Source organism: Agrilus planipennis, unplaced genomic scaffold (genome assembly GCF_000699045.2).
Source record: "Agrilus planipennis isolate EAB-ADULT unplaced genomic scaffold, Apla_2.0 scaffold178, whole genome shotgun sequence".
Lineage (NCBI taxonomy): Eukaryota > Metazoa > Arthropoda > Insecta > Coleoptera > Buprestidae > Agrilus > Agrilus planipennis.
The window spans coordinates 482,764-492,408 of record NW_020439320.1 but is presented as its reverse complement, the minus strand read 5'-3'; positions in this window follow the sequence as shown (position 1 = coordinate 492,408).

Below are 9,645 nucleotides of genomic sequence, written 5' to 3'. Positions count from 1 at the left end.
CATGGTCATGGACTGAGACCAAAACTAAGAGAGTGAGATCAAAAAAGGTATTTGGTGTTAGTCTTATTCTATTTTATCTGAGAAGAAGTTCAAAAATTCAAAATTCAATTTAACAGCATCCAATTACGCAATGCAAAAGGGACTACAAAACAAGACGATGGACCACTGTAGAAGACCACATTAAGAGCAAGAGTGCTATAGTCCATTTCAATTTGCTAGAATTGTAACCTTGAAGAAATCTGCGCGAAGATAGAAAGAATACACACTAGGCGTGAGCAAGACAGAAATAGTTGGAACGAGCTTGAACGAGTAGAGCTCTCGATGGGCGATCTTAGGAGATCGGCTAGAGCTGTACAGTACTAGACGAAAATGTTTAACAATTTCTTAAAACAAAAATGTATATAAATTAACAATAGAAAACAAAGCAAAAGTTTTATAGGTGTGTAGAATGTTAAGTTAATTCACTTGTTATTATTTTTGGCTAAATATGCTTTCAAATAAAGCATATTCTTAAATTTTAACGAGGCAGTTTAAATAATTTTGCAAATGGTAGTGTACACTTTTGTCTAGTTCTCGCTCGATGATCGATGGAGAAGTGAGCTCCGCAGACAAATATGATTGAATTTGGAATTATGCTACGGCGCATCCTAATAAAGGGAAGGGGGCATATCTCTAACTTTTTGAAACGAACAGTACAAGCAAATGAATACGATTGGGCGCATATTTGCTAGTAAAACCAATAATTAAATGTTGATTATTATCTAATGTTATTAATTAGATATGAATTGATTAAAAGCCCGTTATTTCTTTTGTATAATTTTTTTGTTTGACCCTACATTGGAAAATTATTGCTCATAGGGGTCATACGCAAAATTATTAATACAACAATAATTAATATCGCCGCCCATGCATACGATGTCATCTAGGAAACTTAGTATAACGTGAGAATGTTTGTGACATACCTTTCTCTTTGCTTAACTGTATTGACAACACAAATGTTTTACAAAGTGTGTGAGAGCTTTAAAATATTGAGTCACGTAAATGAACTTCATAAAGTCCTTCTACAAGAAGTTATCTTAAGTAAGTAAGTCATCAGAATTAGTATTTGTCGTGGTAAGTACGCATATAATTGCTAGAGTAGAACGGCAAAGATTTACCTTCATATTTTAATAATGAAAATGTCAATTTAACTGGATACGTATGTAAATGCCACAAACATTTTATTAACAATTCTATTACAATTAATCTCTTAAGAATGTATGGTAAACATTTGGACGAAATTTTGTGGAATTATTTGTAGAATTGTTTGTAAAATTTGAAACTAGAACACTAGTTGTGAACAGTTATCTAATCTAGGTATAAACCTACTTCTATTAATTCTTTCCAATATGTCTTAACTAAGCCTTCATACCAAGAAGGTGTCCTACCAACTTATCTCGCCTATTCCTTATTGACTTCCATAGAATTATCTGTTCTCCTATTCTCTCTAATAACTCTTCATTTCTAACCTTCTCTATCCACGGTATCCTCATCATTCATTCGTACCCCGCACCCTAAATATTAAACGTTCGCGAACATAGATGTAACTTCTTTTTTCTTTTAAATCGACTCTACCCTCCACTATCCCTTCTTTATATCTCTACTACTCCTTCCATAATAAATTATCTGACATCCCAGATTCCGAAAATTAAGGAACAATTTTTTGTCTCATATCTTTATATTCACTATTTTTGATAATACCGCTTTCCAAACAGTTTAATCAAACTTTCTATAAATGCCCTAATAGTGTTAGAAACCGTCCCCACTACTCTTACATGATGGTTCTCGGACATTCCAGAACGTTCTCCACTCTTAAAGACACTGGTAGTCTATGCTGAGTACTTTCAAAACAAAAATTCATAATGGCAACATTGCTAGCAGGGGGAAACTATCAATACGAGCAGGAGGGAATATTAAAACCAGTGGCAAAACCGAAAGCGCTACGGAAATTAATAAAAAATAGACAAAATCGATTGGGGGTAGTTTATAAAATACGTTCGCAAATAAGGAGGAGGGAGGAGTATTGCTTATCGAGACAGGATATGACAAAAGAGGGAAGACCTAAGGAATTCCCAATTCATCAATGAACAGGGAGAAAGGAGTGCAAAAAGGTGAAATTCTGAGTGACATGTTGTATGGACGACCCCTGGATAGGACACTTCTCGGGCATGAAGGATTAGTTAAGCATGTGGGATGTTTTAGTTAGACAAGAGTAACGTGCGCATCTAGCCTGACGACCCTATGATAATGATGATGACGATGATTTAATGTCAAGTGTAGCATTATATTAGTTCTCATTAGCACACCATCGTTGGCATCGATTAAATCACCGAATACCCCACTTTTTGTTTCTATTATATATAACCTCAGAAGAGGTCATTCTTCTATTTACTTTTCAAATATCGCTGGGGCCATTCAAGTTTCCACACAATGAATACCGCGAACTATTGAAGACTGACATCAATTTGAAACACTAGGTGCAGGGAACGTTCGATATAAAAGTAAAACCGAACAAAAGTACTTTCTTATCCGTGTCTTGTTTTTTAATGTAACTGCTGTAGGTAGGCATGCATGTATCTCTTCTTCGCTATACTTTTTCACAAGATAAAAGAGGCTCCTCTCGTGGTCTCTCTGGTTTCGAGCACACGAGAATCATGATTGTTACTCACCTACTTTTTTATAAAATTGCGTGACACGGCAAGAAACCCTTTTTACATCTGACACGAATCCGCGAAACATACAGGGTGATCGAATATATTGCACTTGTGAAAATGGAAATGTAAACGCTTTCACAGTTTCCTCTCATATTTCCGAATATTCAACATTTACAATCCCCAAACAACCGCTAGTAATAAGATATCTAGTAATAAAATTATTATACTTATTGAATTATATTATACTGGGGTGCAATGAAAAGAAAAAAGGAAAGATGCTAATTATTTTTTCAATGGAAACTTGGACTTGACCCCTAAAGTATCTTAACAAAACAAAATTTTGAGAAATTCTTAAATCAAATTAGCATCATTTGGATTTTAAGGGTTGCTAAACTTGATGATATGAATATTAGTACGGCAATTTCGAGACCAAATTCAAATTCACGCTCTTACGACTGTTTTTTTTACTCCTTACCTCCACATATTGGTAGGTAGTGTTCTCAAAAAAGTCAAAAATTGCATTTATTGGATTTTAATCTGAGGATGCATCAAAATCTGTACGCGCAGACGTAATTTAGACTTTTAATACAGGCAATGTCGCAAATTAAATGGAAAATAATTACCTTATTTGCCTTTTAACCCCTTGTTTGTGTCTGTTTAAGCCAGTTTAATCAATTTGTGAACCAATAAAAACTGTTAAGTGGCTTTTCGATAACATGGTGCAGTCACAATTTTTAAAAAATTGTAATTTCCTGATAATAATACAGTTCAACTTGATTATAATACTGGTTATAACACCCAACGGGCAAAAAAACCTGAAAAATTATGACAAGAAGTACAATACAGTATGAATATTAATATAAAATGGTTTTTCTATTAAAAATTAGGAATTTATTAGAATTATCATGACAATGATTTAGTATCTATATTCATGAAAAATAAAATTATAAAAAATAAATTATAATATTCAATATGTATTCAGCATAAGAATATTTCTCTTTCGAAAAAAATTATAATATTTTCTAGGAAAACTTATTATCGTCTACAATTTAATGATAGATGTATCTTGCAGCTAATCCAGATTTTCATACGCTCCGTAATCCAAATTTCGCTGTGTCCAGTTTTGTCATAATTAAATTACTTAATTTAAATATTGTGCAACATAATAAAATTAAAAAATTTCATAAAAGAACATCATGTTAAGAATTGTTTAATTAATAATTGCGACTTTAGAATGAAGATTGTATGATAATGTAGTTGGTAATAACCACTGTTCTCTATGTACTTATAAGCATAGACATCCGTTTGCCTCTTGTCCTGTGAAAATTTCATTAATTTGTCAAAAATGAAGGAAAAAATTTACTTTTCACAGTTATGGAAGTTTTAACCTTAATTCGTACGTTTAAGTAAGTATTAAAACCTGATAAATGCAACCCAACCTTACAAATTAAAACAAAAATAATAACCCGCCATACTCCAGTATTAGAAAAGAAAAATTACTCTATTAATTTAAACGAGTACGAATCAGTTAAACGATGTTTTTGTATTATTAATAGCAGTACACAGGTGTTCTCACGAATATAAAAAGTTTTTTAAGCAACTATACATATATATATATATATATACATATACATACAATATGCAACTTTTAAGCGTTTAACTGATCTTTATCTCCCACGTCGCGGATTCTGGGATTCCAACGCGAGCGCCACTTAAAAAATCACTCGGTACTTGTAATTTGGGTACCTTTTTTTTCACTTTAGTCACAACATGAACCAGGAGCTACATTTATTACGCGTAGCGGTACTCTCGCCCGCATCAGTTATTCATCTCCCAACTCGTTTGATTTTTTTTTCTCGTTCTGGACAAACTTCAGACGTTGTTGGCTGCTTTGGTTGTTGTTCAGCTCGAGTTTCAATTATTATTTTGGCGCTGCGTCACGAACAAGAATGGCCTTCTATTTTGCGTTGACCACAAATTGCTTCGCAGTCAACGTAACTTTGCTTCGTTGCCTGCTGCGATTTTTCATATTTAAAATTTACACAGAGGCGTAGAAAGAAAATCAGCCGAGCCAATTTGCACATATGTAATAATGGTGTTCACGAATATTAGTAAATATGTGAAATATGTTGGATTTTGTTACATGTATTTCACCTAACCTAACCTAACCCAATGTGAAGTTAACAAAAACATGGAGTGGTTGTCAAAGACCCAAAAGAATCTGATGACACTAAACTTCAGGAAATAAAATTATACTCTGAAGTAAATAAAATAGTAACCTATTACATAGAAAACAATAGAAAATATGCTTAATTGAAGCCGCAGAGTAATTAATATTTTTATTTTATGCAAAAAGAAATTTGTAACTCCCTTTAGAAAATATTTTCGCTCAAAAAGCTTCAACCGCGGTATTAGGTGTGTATGCTTTTTTTGAGGTGACATCGTCTTATAATTCGATGGAGCCGGCTACACACACGAAAAAACATGACTCATGCGGCGTTACCTCGCTCTGAGGCGTTCCATTTAAGGCTTGAAGTGCAAGCGAGAGCGCGGAACGAGCGACAAAGAGGCACAATCGGCCTCCGCGTTCGGCAGCGTTCGATATCTGTCTCTCTCCTACTTGAGTGAGCGATGCGTCCGCGTGGACAGCTGCTATACAATAATACATTTACATGTTTTCGTCAAGTATAAAGTGCAGTGAATGTGGTGTCAATTGTTTATAGCAACGATAATTGCGGCGATAAAGGTAATGATTCTTTCGATATTAAATATATGTTCAGTGATATATTGTCGAATTGAAGCTAGAGTTACAAAAATTTTAATGATGTTTAAAAGTTGTAAATAAAAGTTGTAAAACAATTGCTCAAAGCACATTCATACTTGTAAAAAATATGTAAGTACATTGGAAAAAAAATAAATAAAAATTGACATAATTGTATTTATGCGTACAAATAAATGTAACTTGATCAATTCAATTGTGATTTCCATTTACCTCCTTCTCTATATCCATACAAAACATCTATCAAACAAATAAAAATAAAATTTTCTTTTGAAAAATGAAACCATTCCATCAGTATTTTCTTATGACGTTGTCTCGTTCAACTATCGTCAGTAAACCGACTTTTCAGACAACCGATTTTTTAATTTTAATTTAGTTTGATGTTCCACAAGTTAAAATGTGATTTCCAAATTATAATAAAATTGTTTTCAATGAGAGCTCTTCATATTCAGATCGTCATCATCATCATCGTAGGATTGTCAATCCTAAGACTGTTGGACACGCACTGCCGCTGTTTCCTATCCTGAGCTAATCTTCGCATTTCCCTAAAACTAAAACATCCCACATCCTCAGCTACTTATGAATAGCAATCTAATGTATTACTTTTAACTACTGTTTCTGCTTCTAAAATGTCTCTAACAAGCCTTCACATATGAGAAAGTGTCCTATTAACCGGTCTCGCCCATTTCTAACCTTCTCTATCCACGATATCCTCATCATTCGTCTGTAACATCACATTTCGAACGCTTCTAACCTTTTCTTTTCCGTACAAAGCCGTGCTCCATACATACAACTTTAACAATCTTTTCAAATTTATAAATTAACCATTCGCCAACATAGAAGTGACCTTCTGTTTGTTAAAAGCTACTCCACCTTGCGCTATCCTTTATTTTATATTTCTATTGCTCCTTCCAACCTGAATTATCTGACTTCCTAGATACCGAAAGTCACTGACTTCTTCTAATTTTTCCTATAAGTTTCTATGGTATAAAATACTATACATATGTAGAAATAGTTCAGCAGAACAATTTTTTGACGTGACAACGTCTTATAATTCGATGAAGCCGGCTGCACGAACGAAAAAACATGACTCATGCGGCGTTACCTCGCTCTGAGGCGTTCCATTTAAGGCTTGAAGTGCAAGCGAGAGCGCGTAACGAGCGACAAAGAGGCACAATCGGCCTCCGCGTTCGGCAGCGTTCGACATCTGTCTCTCTCCTACTTGAGTGAGCGATGCGTCCGCGTGGACAGCTGCTATACATAATACATTTCCATTTACCTCCTTCTATATATCCATACAAAATATCTATCAAACAAGTAAAATTAAAATTTTCTTTTGAAAAATGAAACCATTCCATCAGTATTTTCTTATGACGTTGTCACGTAATTATCGTCAGAAAACCGACTTTACAGACAACCGATTTTTTAAAGTAGGGTAATATTTGTTCAATAAAATCATTTGATCTGCGCCTATGTCGTAACAAAGACAATTGATAAATTGATTGCTTGTGCAACTTAAAGTTAATCGTTTGAGGTCAACGGAAACGAAAACTGCTCGTAACCGAAATACAAGAAAAAAAGCACCAACACTACCTAATTTATGTAGACCAACGCTGTTGTTATTGCTTAAATTAGAAATGTGAAAAAGTAATGCTATAAAATTAAGATCGCAGAGGCAATAATGGCTAATTGGGTTGTTCTGTAATCGGTTACTGGTTAAAACAATATTGCACTATAAAAATACGTAATAAAACATCACAATGAGGCAAAGTAGTTGTAACAATTTTGTTATCACCTGATATACACAATTAGAACGGAACATAATAAAGGCAATCTAAAAATTTGACATTTTAAGAGTCAACAATTTTGACAAAAATAAAGGGACACGACAGCACTCACTTGTCTTTTCCTACTGCATATATCCTTCTATTCCTAAATGATCAAAAGTATTCTTCGACTAGTACATTTGATATTAAAAAAGGATATCAGTTAATAACCATAAATAATTAAGAAAAAAGGCTATAAAATCGGGCGAGCATTGTTGCCACTGGATTATTGCCGTTTGTTGAAAATTGTGACATGACGTCGTGAATGTTAATACCAAACGTGGCCCAAGTGTATTGGACATTCGTTGGTTGATGTGCGAAATTTTAAAATATAGGGTTGTTCGGAAAGTCATTTCGTTTTTTCCCGACAGAGGATTTAATTGTATTCTTTTGCACCCAACTTCACATTTAAGCTGTATAATTTTTATATGCTTTGAGAGCTCATACAGCATGGCTTGTGTGTGAAAAATTCCAATTAATTCTACGCAGTAGGTTTTGGTTGGTGCCCTTTTAAATATGGAGAGCGATAAGCAGCATTTTCGACATATCTTACTGTTTTACTACAGAAAGGGTAAAAATGCTGTTCAAGCCAGAAAGAAATTGACTGATGTGTATGGAGAAGGTGTGTTGACAGTACGCCAGTGCCAGAACTGGTTCGCTAAATTTCGATCCGGCAATTTTGATGTCGAAGATGCACCACGTTCGGGAAGGCCGGTTGAAGCTGATAAAGACGCGATAAAGGCATTAGTTGATGTGAACCGGCGAATAACAACACGTGAGATCGGATTGAGGTTAAATTTATCAAATTCAACAGTTTATGACCACTTGAAAGGCCTGGGATTATCCTCGAAGCTCGATGTATGGGTTCCCCATGTTCTCACAGAGAGAAATCTGTGTCGCCGCATTGACGTCTGCGATTCGCTTCTCAAACGTCACGAAAATGATCCGTTTTTGAAGCGCATCATCACTGGGGACGAAAAATGGGTTGTATACAACAACGTCAAACGCAAGAGGTCATGGAGCAAAAAAGATGAACCGGCTCAAACCATTTCCAAAGCCGATATTCACCAAAAAAAGGTGATGCTGTCTGTTTGGTGGGATTTTAAAGGAATCGTTTTTTTTGAGCTTTTACCGGATAACACAACGATTAATTCGGAAGTCTACTGTCATCAGCTGGACAAACTGAATGATGCACTTCAACAGAAAAGGTCAGAACTAATCAACAGGAAAGGTGTAGTGTTTCACCAAGACAACGCGAGACCTCACACAAGTTTGGTCACTCGCCAAAAGCTTTTACAGCTTGAATGGGATACAATGCTACACCCACCATATTCTCCAGACCTGGCACCATCGGATTATTATTTGTTCCGGTCACTCCAAAATTTTTTAGACGGTAAAACCTTCACCTCAAATGAGGAGGTCAAAAACCTCCTCGATCAGTTTTTTGCCAGCAAAGACCAAAAATTTTATGAGCGTGGAATTATGCTACTACCAGAAAGATGGCAAAAGGTGTTGGACCAGAACGGTCAATATATAATTTAATAAAGTATTTGTTTATTATACGAAACGTATTTCATTTCCACAAAAAAAACGAAATGACATTCCGAACAACCCTATATATTTCGCATTAGTGGCATTAGCCACTTCCATCCACAAATGTGAAAATTTTCTACTTTAAATATCAACTCACCGAATTAACGTTGCAATCGATTTTCCATATAAAACAATAAAAAAAACTATTTGCTTTCATCCAGTGAATATATCTACACATGCACGAATAAAAAATTGAATAAGTAAAAGAAGAATAACCTTTTCCAAAACACCACTGTAGGGTTGTATTTTTGGAGGGGTACTCCCAGCATTTTCGTTTCCGTGGTAGTGGTCATCATCATGGGATCCCACACTTCTTTTTTCACAGTCGCAGTAGGAGCAACCAGAAATTAGTGTTTCTGTTCCACTATCTGAATCTGACATTTCTGCTTCGTTAATTCCTGAAAGAATAAATAACAAAAATTAATAACAATTAATAAATTGCCTATATTCTAACTGATAACGACTTAACGACTGACTGTTTTATAACAATAATAACAAATGAAAATTTCTAAACTTTCCAGTACATCAACTGAAGTGGCAAATAGAAAATTATTTATTACACAGGTCTGCGATAAAAAAGTTTTTTGTATAAATTTATCTTAAGCATGCAAATGTTGGTCTATATTTTGCAAATATAAACTTTGTTTTAACGTATCACGTCACATTTTTTTTGTATGTAGATTAATATATGTATATATAAATAGTTCTTTGAATCGGCAAATTTATTTGTTTTTTCACAAAATTCATTTTATAG